Below are 11,385 nucleotides of genomic sequence, written 5' to 3'. Positions count from 1 at the left end.
TTAGCAAAGAGTTTCAAACAATATCTCACACAATTATTTGGGAAAGGGTGGAGAGATATGATCTAGTTATAGCTCAGTTAAATGGATTTGAAACTGCTTAAATGGTTAGATCCCCAAAGCAGTCATTAATGCTTTGATAACGATAGGAAGTAGGTATCCTATGTGGTGCCTCAGGGACGTGTGCTTGGCCATGTATCACTTAATATTTTTATAAATTACTTAGGTAAAGGAATTGGGTATACTTTTCTAATTTGTGGATTACACAAAGCCAGGAGGACTAGCTAATACACACTAGTGATAAGAATCATGATTTTAAAAGATCTTGACAGGTTATAACATTGGACTTAATATAATAAAATGAAATTTAATAAGGTTAAATATAAAGTCTTATACTTGTGCTGAGAAATTGACTACATAAGTATAAGATGGGGTAGGCATGATTAGAAAGCAGTTTGTCAGAAATAGGATTTGGGACTTCTAATGGAATGTAAGCTTAATAGGTACCACCCTGAAACATCCCTCTTCCCCTCTGGTTCCCTTCTCCCACTGGGTAGTTCCTCTTAGAGCCTCCCTTTTGAGGAAGTATCAGCTTTTGAGTCTTAGCACTTCGCAAATGTGCTCTCCACTCTCACTTTTCAGTTCCACAAAAAGAATATCATTTCCTTGTGTGTAAGGATTGTCTTTTTTGCTTGTATTTGCACCCCCAGGGCTTATCAAAGTACCTGTCCCATAACAAGTACTTAATAAATGATTGTTAATTTGAGTTGACTTAGTAGAATACTATCACAGCTGAGAAAATGAATGTAATCTTGGGTTTCATACAGGCGCAGTTTCTAAGAGTAAGGAGATGATACTACTTCTGTCCAATGCTGTGATCAGAGAACATCTGGAGTATTGTGTTCAAGGTGGGATGCAAATTTAGGAAGGACACTGCTAAACTTGAAAACATTTAGTGTGAAAAATCCAGTATGGTAAAGGGATTTGAGTCCATGACATATGCAGATCACATGAAATAAAGATGGTTAGCATGGTGAAGAAAAGGACCAGTGTAGACATGATAGCTGTTTCAAGTATTTGAAGAGTTGTTATGTGGAAGAAGAATACTTATTTGTTGGGCCCTATAGGGCTGAGCTAGGAGCAGTCTATTTTATAAAAAGACAAATTTAATCTTGCTATCAGAGGAGAGAAAACAAAACTTCCCAATTAAAAGGTTAATAGATTATCTTGGGAGGAAAATGGTTTCCCCCTCTTAGCAGATACTGAAGCAGGGATTGTAGGAATAATTGTTGACTAGGTTGTAGTAGGATTGTTTTCAGGGGAATATGAATTGAACTAAATAGCTGTAAGATCACGTCAACTGTGAAATTCTGTGATGTTTTCTCTTTCTTCTCCTCTTGTACCACCATGTATTGTCTAGTACACTTATCTGAAATCTAACTTCTTATATAAAGCAATGTATGATATCTGTCTGCAGGGAGAGTAAGGGGATATGGTATCCTTGGACAGGAATGACAGAATGTTCTCCTTGGGATAACATACTCCAGAATTCTACACACAAGTTTAGCAGGTAACTAACTGTTCACCTGGCAAGTTACATAGAAGTCTATCTGATAATATTTGGGTATTTAGGAAAGAACTGAACAGATTAGAACTGAAAGAGAAGGACTGGAGATGCAATCAAGACAGAGGTTGTTCCTGAGCTGTCTCCCACTATTCTGTTTGTTTGTTTTTAGGAAATTGGGGTTAAGTGACTTACCCAGGGTCACACAGCTAGTAAATGTCAAGTGTTTGGTCTGAGGCCACATTTGAATTCAGGTCCTTCTGACTTCAGGGCAGGTGCTCTATCCACTGCACCACCTAGCTGCCCCAGTCTCCCACTATTCTGGTTGGAAGACATCGAAATACCACTCCACACACTTATGCCAATGCTAGATAGATGTCTGGACATTTATCTAGCAATACTTTTCATGCTTGTGGAAGTATCCCCTCCACTCATGTCAGGAAGCAGTGGCAGTAGAATTATTGCTCCAGCATAAGACAATGTTCTACCATACACATTGCCTTCTGTGTTTATTTAATGGGCAAGTTGCTAACAAACTTTTTACTGTTTCTGTAGATTGAATGCCATGCTGACTTAGCAGCATAGGATAGGAAATGAGTTAGATTTGCAACTTTTTATCCTTGGAAATTGCTGGGATTTTTTTTTGGGAGGGATGCCATTGGAAATAGTTGGTGACAGTACTTTCTATTTATTGTAATTGTCTTGCTATTAATTTTGTATTTCTATTTCAAGGAAATACTATATATATATACACACATATACATACACACACATGCATATATATATATATATATATATATATATATATATAGAGAGAGAGAGAGAGAGAGAGAGAGAGAGAGAGACAGAGAGAGAGAGAGAAGAGAGAGAGAGAGAGAGAGAGAGAGAAGAGAGACAGAGAGAGAGAGGAGAGAGGAGAGAAAGAGAGAGAGAGAGACAGAGAGAGACAGAGAGAGAGAGTAGAAAGACTCTGCTTAGTTGAATTTCAGAGTGATAATAGGGGGACTGGTGAGAAATAAAACATAGACCAAACAGGTTGTTCTTGTGCATGTATGTGTATATTTTTAATATAACCAGAATTCAGGAGTGCTACATATCTTTTCATAGACTTATTATACTGTGTGTTCCCAACTCAACTTTAAGCTACTTGAAGGAGCCATAATTTGGGAGGGACATAGTATTTCCATACACTTTCACTATCTTTTACTATGGTAATAATGTATTGGTTGATTGTCCATGATCTGAATGCTGCAGTCAATTGTCGCCTTGAATTGTCTTCTACAATCAATTTTTGCTTATGTAACAGGCATGCTATGTTTATCCTATGCCCTTTAACTAGCTTCACACTTAGCTGTAGTTTTAGCTGAACAAATATTTAAGATCTTCATCCCATACTTACACAGGGTCTTGTCTACTTTTAGAGACCTCCTTTAAAAAGCATCTCCGACCCCTAGTGATCAATAAAGTTAACTTCATAGTAAGCATTTGGAAATTACTGTGGGCTTGTGAGGGTAGAAGTGCTTTTTTTTTTCTCTACAGAGTTTAGACGAAGTGAGGTTGGTTAATTTCTGTGAACCCTGCATCTGAGGTGGTGAATCACAGACTGTCATGTCCCTGAGAAGACCAATCAGGCAGCATCCTAAATAGTGCTTGTCAAATGTGAGATTTTTAGTGTAAGGATCAAAGCTTTGAAACTGGCAAGTAAATCTATAAATCTCATTTTCCCCATTTAAAAATGTCATTCAACCTGGATGGGAGTTTAGTCGTTCATTCCATGGCATCAGAAGATATTCATGACTGTTAAAGAGAGGTTGAAAAATGTGAGACTGGAATAGTCTTTATCATGCTGAGATGACAGTGTCTCTGTAGGTCTGACTTTGCCTTGCTGACTTGCTCTTTGGCTAACAGATCCTTAGTTAGTGTGTGGAAGATTTAGTAGAATCTACTGAGATGTAGACACCTTTAATCTTTCTCAACAAGACATTGATCTACTTGCATATGTTTTAACAGATTCCTAAAAGTTCAAGGACATTTTTATTATGCAATAAGTATTTAATTTACTGCTGTAACTATTGTTTACTATTAATTCTGCTGGTATAATAAAAGCATCAGGAGACAGGTACCCACCCCAAGGCATGCTTTTAAGTTGTGGTATGATGTATAATGCAAATTGACAAATACTGTAGCTGAAGAAATAGATACATACAACTTGGACTAAAGGTCTTTTTAAAAATGAAATGACTGGATGATGGATTAGTGCACGCATTTTTTTTTTCAGTTGAAGGATTAAATTTCCTTACCCTGGAGGTTGGGCCTGAGGTTGTCTATGGGTCTGACCATTTCCAGACACTCTAGATTTATTTACTTTTAAAGCTCACAAAGAAATTGTACATTTCACCATGGGAAGCTCCTTAGAGGTGAAATTTTCTGTAAACATGCACTAAATCATTTGCCCACAATTTCATTATGCAAAAGCAGCCATACATGGAACTTCCTCATCAAAAATCCTGCATTCAGACTAAAATTTCCAATGCAAATGAGCATTTTTAGAACATAAATGCTGTGTTTTACTTCTCTTTTCCTGGTCCTCATGCATATGTATAAACATACATATCTCAGTTAAAGTCTATTGGTCTCTACTGTCCACCAAAAATCAATAAATTAGTAAATAGTACCTGTTGAAAGTACAATAACATACTGCTGGTGGAGCTTTGAATTGGTTCAGAAATTCTGAAAACAATTTAGGACTATGTCCAAAAAGTTATTAAACTATGCATATGATACTGCTACTAGGTCTATACTTCCATAGAGATCAAGAAAAAAGGAAAGGTACCACATATACAACAATATTTATAGTAGCTTTTTTTGTGGTAGCAAAGAATTAGAAACTGAGGGGATGCCTTCAATGGAGGAATGACTGAACAAGTTATGGTATGTGAATGTGATGAAATACTATATGGCTATAAGAAACAATGGAAAGGGTTTTAGAAAAATCATAGGATGACTTGTATGAACTGATAAAAAGTGAAGTGAACAGAACCAGGAGAATAACTTATATAATAACAAAATATTATGAAGATAAACAACTTTGAAAGACTTGAGAATTTTGATCAGCACAATGACTAACAAAAAATCCAGAGAACTCATAATGAGACATCTAATCTACTTCCAGATAGAGAGCTGATGGACTCAGAAAAGCATATTTTCATTTTATTCCTTTCCTTTTCCTTGCCCTCTTTTTTCTTTTCTTTTCCTCTCCTCTCTTCTCCTCTTTTCCCTGCTCCTTTCCTCTCTTTTCCTTACCTCTCTTCTCTTCTCCTATCCTTTTCTCATCTCTCCTCTCTTCTTGCCTCTCCTGTCCTTTCTTCTCCTCTTTCTTCTCTTCCCTTCCCCTTCTCTTCTCTTTCTCTCCTCTCTCCTCTCCTCCCCTCTTCTCTCCTTGAATTTAGAAAAAAATGCACCAATTGAATTTTCTGTTTCCAACCTAATTTCTCACTTAACTACTAATTGCTAAATTTGTTATTATACCAGCCCTTAGCACAGTACCTGGCACATAGAAGGTACTAATAAATATTTATGACTAACTCATTTACATCAAGGGATTGTTATATTCTATGTCTTGGAGCATGCATGTATCCCAAGGAGGTCAAAAGTAGAAAGAAAGGTTCTATCTGTACTGGAATACTCATACCCATACTTTCTGTTGTAGCAAAACCTAGAAATAAAGCTTATCAATTTAGTCTTAGCTGAGCAAATTGTAGTACATAAATGTAATTAATATTATTGCATCACTAGAATTAAAGAACGTGAGTAATTAAAAGAAGCATGGAGAAATCTATACGAAATGATACAGAATGAAATAAACAGAACTAGAAAAATAATGTACACAGTGACTAATAATACACAGATGAAATGGCACCAAAAGAGAACTGATTGTTATGTAATTGAAACTATGTATCTTGATGTGAGAGATGATGAAATGCATCTATTTTACTGAAGGAGTGAGGGCCTATGTGTACAGAATAGTGCATGTGCTATCAAAAATCAATGGTGTGTCATTTGGTTTTACTAAATTGATTTTCTTTATTATGAGATTAGGTACATTGACTAGATGGGGAAATCTGGAAGTTACTTATGGAAGAACCAAAATTATAAAACTTTTTTTTAAGGTAATGCCTGTCAAATCTAGAATTACAATAAAATATTCAGATATACACTTTTTATCTTCAGGGTAACTGTGTTTATTTTCTTTTTCTTGCCCTCCCCCCACCTCAAGGTGTCACCCTATAGCTTTCCTTCCATTCACTGATAAACTCCATAAAGCCTTTTTCTCCATAGTAATACCCAGTTCAATTTAACAAATACTTGCTAAATGCCTACTTCATACAAGGCATTCTGCTAAGTACTGGAGATGCAAAGGCAAAAATCAAACAGTGACTGCCTTTAAGGAACATATGCTCAGTTTGAAGTAGGGGACATACAATATATGTCCTGATAAATAAGTGGAAAGTAATGCAAAGTAAATTCAGGAGGCAGGAAACTAACCTCTTCCACAATACCTATTCACTTTCAGTTGGCTTCCAATGAGATTGCTTCTGAAGCCACTCTATCAAAAGACACCAATAATCTCCTAATTATTAAACTTAATGGACTTTTTCAGTTCTCTTTCTCCTTTACCTGTCTTAGATATTTGACACTGTTGACCATCTCCCTTTTCCTAGCAGCAGTCTCTTTTCGTGTGTTTTTAAATATATACTTACATACATATATATATATGTGTATGTGTATGTGTGTGTGTATGTGTGTGTGTGTGTGTGTGTGTGTGTGTGCATAGATGTGTGTGTTTGTATGTATTGTTTTAATCAGCTGAAATCTATCTTCTTGCCCTCCTCCCACTTCTGCTCCCAGGAGGAACATAAGAAAAACAAAACCATTGCAAACATGTATTTTAAACCAAAACAACACATTGGCCATGTCCTCAATTTTTTTTCTTACTCTCTATTCTGAGTCCTTTACCTCTCTTAGCTGGAGGTTGGCAATTTGATGATTCCTTACTAGATCTCTGGAATCCTGGTTGGTCATTCACTATAGTATTCACTCAGTGGGGGGAAGAGAAAAGGCCTCCTACAGAATATGATATTTACACTGAATCTTAAAGAAAGGGAAAGGAAGCTAAGGAAGAGACTGAGATGGGGGTGAAGATGGGGAGCGAGCATCCCAAGTATGGGAGATAGCTGTTTCAAAGGCATAGAAATGGGAAATAGAGTGTTGTATTTGAGGAACCAAAAGTAGACTGGCTAGATTTTAGACTGAATAGATGTGAGTAAAGTATAAGGCTACTAGAAAGGTAGGAAGGGGCCAGATTGCAAAAAAATAAAAATTAAAAAAAAATTTAAAAAAAAAAGAAGTTCTAAATGCTAAACATGGTTTATATTTGCTCCTGGAGGTAATATGGAACCATTGGAGCTAACTGATTGGGAGAGTAGGAATGACAAGATCAGACCTACTTTTCAGAAAAATCATCTTGGCAGTTGAATAGAGGATATAGTGGGGAGAGGCTTGAGACAGGAAGACCAGTTAGAAGGCTATTGTCATAGTCCAGGTGAGAAGTGAAAAGGACCTGAACTCAGATCATGGCTATGTGGGTGTAGAAAAGGGAACTTAGAGGAAAAAAAGTTCAAAGGTAGAAATGATTAAATTTTTCAAAGGTTAGTGACATTGAGCAATTGAAGGTAACTCTGAGTTTCTGAGGCAGGTGATTAGTGGCATGTTGGTACCCTCCAGAATAAAGGAAAATTTTTGGAAGAGGAGAGGTTTTGGGGGAAAAGGTAATAAGTTCTGTTTTAGATATATGGAATTTGAGAAATTTCCAGGATAATCAATTCAAGATGTCCAAAAGGCTATTTGTGCTATGATCTTATGAGATAGATGAGGGCTAGATAGATATATAGATCTGGGAATCGTCTGCATAAACATGCCAATCTAATTCTTTGGAATTGAAGAGATAACTAATAGAGAAAATATAGAGTGAAAAGGGAACAGGGGTAGGACAGAGCTTTGTAGGACACTCATAGTCAGCAGAATGGTTGAAGAATGAGCAAAGAGAATGAAAAGTAGTGGTTGAACAGCTAAGAGAACCAGGAGACAGTGGAGTCATGAAAACTGAAAGGGAATAGTATCTAGAAGGTGAAGGTAATCAACAGAGTCAAATAATGCAGAAAGGTTGAGAGGTTAAAATGGGTCAGGATTAAGAAAAGTCCATTATATTTTGCAATTCAGAAACAATTGGTAATTTTGGAGAGGGATGTTTCAGTTGAATGATGTCAGAAGCCAGAATGAAGAGGGTTTAGAAGAAAGTGAGAGTAGAATAATTGAAGGTTCCGATTACATAGTGCTCTCTCTCTCTCTCTCTCTCTCTCTCTCTCTCTCTCTCTCTCTCTCTCTCTCTCTCCATATCCAGATACAATAGATAGATAGGTAGAAAAGTAGATTGACAGATTGATAGACAGCCCTTTCAAGGAGAAAGATAGAGGATGATAGCTAGTGGGGATGTTTGGATCAAGTGAGCAATTTTTTTTCTTTTTTAATTTTTTTAAATACAAATTTATTTATTTTTAGTTTTCCATATTCACTTCCACAAGTTTTTGAGTTCCAAATTTCTCACCCCTCCCCCCACTCCAAGGTGGCATGCATTCTGAATACCCCTTCCCCTGGTCTCCCTTCTCTTCTATCTCTCCCTCCTCCCCTCTCTTATCCCCTTCCCCTTCCATTTTCCTGTAGAGCAGGATAGACTTCTGTACCCTCATTTCCTGTATTTCTTATTTCCCAGTTGCATGTGAAAACATTTTTTTAAACAACATGTGTTTTTAAAACTTTGAGTTCAAATTTTCTCCTCCCTCCCTCCCACCCACCCTCATTGAAAAGGCAAGCAACTCAATATAGGTTGTACATGTGCAGTTATGCAAAACACTTCCTTAGTAGACATGTTGTGAAAAACTAACTCTATTTCCCTTAATCCTAATCTGCCCTCCATCTATTCTATTCTTTCTTTTGACCCTGTCCGTCCTCAGAAGTACTTACTTCTGATTACCCCATTTCCCAATCTGCCCTCCTCTCTATCACCCCCCTGCTCTCTTGTCCCCTTCTCCCCCTATTTTCCTGTAGGGTAAGACAGATTTCCATACCCAATTGAATGTGTATGTTATTCCCTCCTTAAGCCAAATCCTATGAGAATAAGATTCCTCATTCCCTCTCACCTTCCCCTGTTTCCCCTCCACTGTAAGAGACTTTTCTTTTCTGTTTTTTTTTGTGAGATAATTTACCCCATTCTACCTCTCCCTTTCTTCTCTGAGTATCATCCTCTCTCATCCCTTAATTTTATTCTCCAGATATGACCCCTTAATCTTCAACTCACCCTGTGCTCTATCTATCTATCTATCTATCTATCTATCTATCTATCTATCTATCTATCTATCTATCTATCTACATACATATAATTTTTTTCCTCCAACTACCCTAATACTGACAAAGGTCTCATGAGTTATAAATATCATCTTTCCATGCAGGAATGTAAACAGTTCAACTGTAATAAGTCTCTTATGATTTCTCTTTCCTGTTTACCTCTTCATGTTCCACTTGAGTCCTGTATTTGAAAGTCAAATTTTCTTTCAGCTCTGGTCTTTTCATCAGAATGCTTGAAAGTCCTCTATTTCACTGAATGACCTTTTTTCCCCTGAAGGATTATACTCAGTTTTGCTGGGTAGGTGATTCTTGGTTGTAATCCTATCTCCTTTGCCCTCCGGAATATTATATTCCATGCCCTGTGGTCCTTTAATGTAGAAGCTGCTAAATCTTGTGTTATCCTGATTGTGTTTCCACAGTACTTGAATTGTTTCCTTCTGGCAGCTTGTAATATTTTCTCCTTGACCTGGGAACTCTGGAATTTGGCTACAATATTCCTAGGAGTTTTCCTTTGGGGATCTCTTTCAGGAGGAGATCTGTGGATTCTTTCAATTTCTATTTTGCCCTCTGGTTCTATATATCAGGGCAGTTTTCCTTGATAATTTCTTGAAAGATGATGTCTAGGCTCTTTTTTGATCATGGCTTTCAGATAGTCCAATAATTTTTAAATTCTCTCTCCTGGATCTATTTTCCAGGTCAGTTGTTTTTCCAATGAGATATTTCACATTGTTTTCTAATTTTTCATTCTTTTGGATTTTTTTACAGTGTCTTGATTTCTCATAAAGTCACTAGCTTCCAATTGCTCTATTCTAATTTTTAAGGAAGTATTTTCTTCAGTAATCTTTTGGACTTCCTTTTCCATTTGGCCAATTTTCTTTTTAGGGCATTTTCTCCTCATTGGCTTTTTGGACCTCTTTTGCCATTTGGGTTAGGCTATTTTTTAAGGTGTTATTTTCTTCAGTATTTTTTGGGTCTCCTTTAGCAAGCTGTTGACTTTTTTTCATGATTTTCTTGCATCACTCTCATTTCTCTTCCCAGTTTTTCCTCTACTTCTCTTACTTGCTTCTCAAAATCCCTTTTGAGCTCTTCCAAGGCCTGGGACTGATTCATATTTTTCTTGGAGGCTTTGGATGTAGGAGCTCTGACTTTGTTGTCTTCTGGTTGTATATTTTGATCTTCTTTTTCACCAAAGTAAGATAATATAGTCTGACTGGTTTTTGTGCTGCTTGCTCATGATCCCGGCCAATTACTTGAGTTTTAAACTATTTGTTAAGGTAAGAGTCTGCTTCCAATGTGGAGAATGCACTGTCCCAAGCTTCAGGGGTTTGTGCAGCTGTTTTCAGAGATACTTGTAGGGACCTGTAAATTTTCAGTTCTTCCAAGGTGGTATGATAAGGGGTGAGGTGTTTACTCCTTTCCTGGCCTGTGACCACAAATATTCCTTTCTGTCCTGGAACTGTGAGGAGGGGTTCGTCTCCATAGCCACTCCAAGCTCCACCACACTAGGGCTCCTCCTCACCCCAGCACCACCGCCCAGAACTGTGACCCAGATCCACACACGGGCAAAGTAAGAGATTCCTGCCTCAGCACTGGAAAAGAGATCCTTGCAATCCACCTCTAATCAGCCACTGGATTCCCTCTCAATCTGTGGGCCAGAAGCTCAGGAGGCAGCTGCCCCACCCAGGGTCACACTCTCAGGGAACTGGATCTGAGACCCCGTGCTCCCCTCTCAGCACCACAGAAACAGACTTTTCCCACTGACCTTCTAGGTTGTCTTTGGCATTCCTGGATTGAGGAGTCTGGATACTGCCACAGCTGCCTGTGATTCAGTCCTCTGAGGCCTGCTCCAGGTTCGCTTAGGCCTGCGTGCCTATGCCCCACTGCGCTTCTCTCCCAGTCCAGCACGATATAACTTTCTGATCAATCATCCAGGTTATCTGGGGCTGGAAATTTGCTTCCCTCTGTCTTTTTATGGGTTCTGCTGCTTTGGAATTTGTTTAGAGCAATTTTTTATAGGTATTTGGAGGTGTTTGTGGGAGAGCTCAAGCAAGTCACTGCTTTCACTATGCCATCTTGGCTCCACCCTCCACTGGTTCACATTTCTAAGCCCTAAAAAAATGGAATGGATCTGATAAAAATCAGGAAGGGGTATACAAAAAGAAGGCAACTGAGTGGCAGAGTGGATAGAATTCTGGACCTGGAGTCAAGAAGACTCATTTTTCTGAGTCCAAACCTGGCCTGAGACATTTATTAGTATGTGACCCAAGGCAAGTCACTTAACCCTGTGGGCCTTAGAAAGAAATGGCAAACCACTCCAGTATCTTTGACAAGAAAAGCCCAAATGGTTTCAAGAAGAGTTGGAC

The sequence above is a fragment of the Phascolarctos cinereus genome, unplaced genomic scaffold, assembly GCF_003287225.1.
Source record: "Phascolarctos cinereus isolate Bilbo 61053 unplaced genomic scaffold, phaCin_HiC Scaffold_2;HRSCAF=192, whole genome shotgun sequence".
In the NCBI taxonomy this organism is placed as follows: Eukaryota; Metazoa; Chordata; class Mammalia; order Diprotodontia; family Phascolarctidae; genus Phascolarctos; species Phascolarctos cinereus.
The sequence above is the reverse complement of the archived record's forward strand: the minus strand, read 5'-3'. Positions refer to the sequence as shown.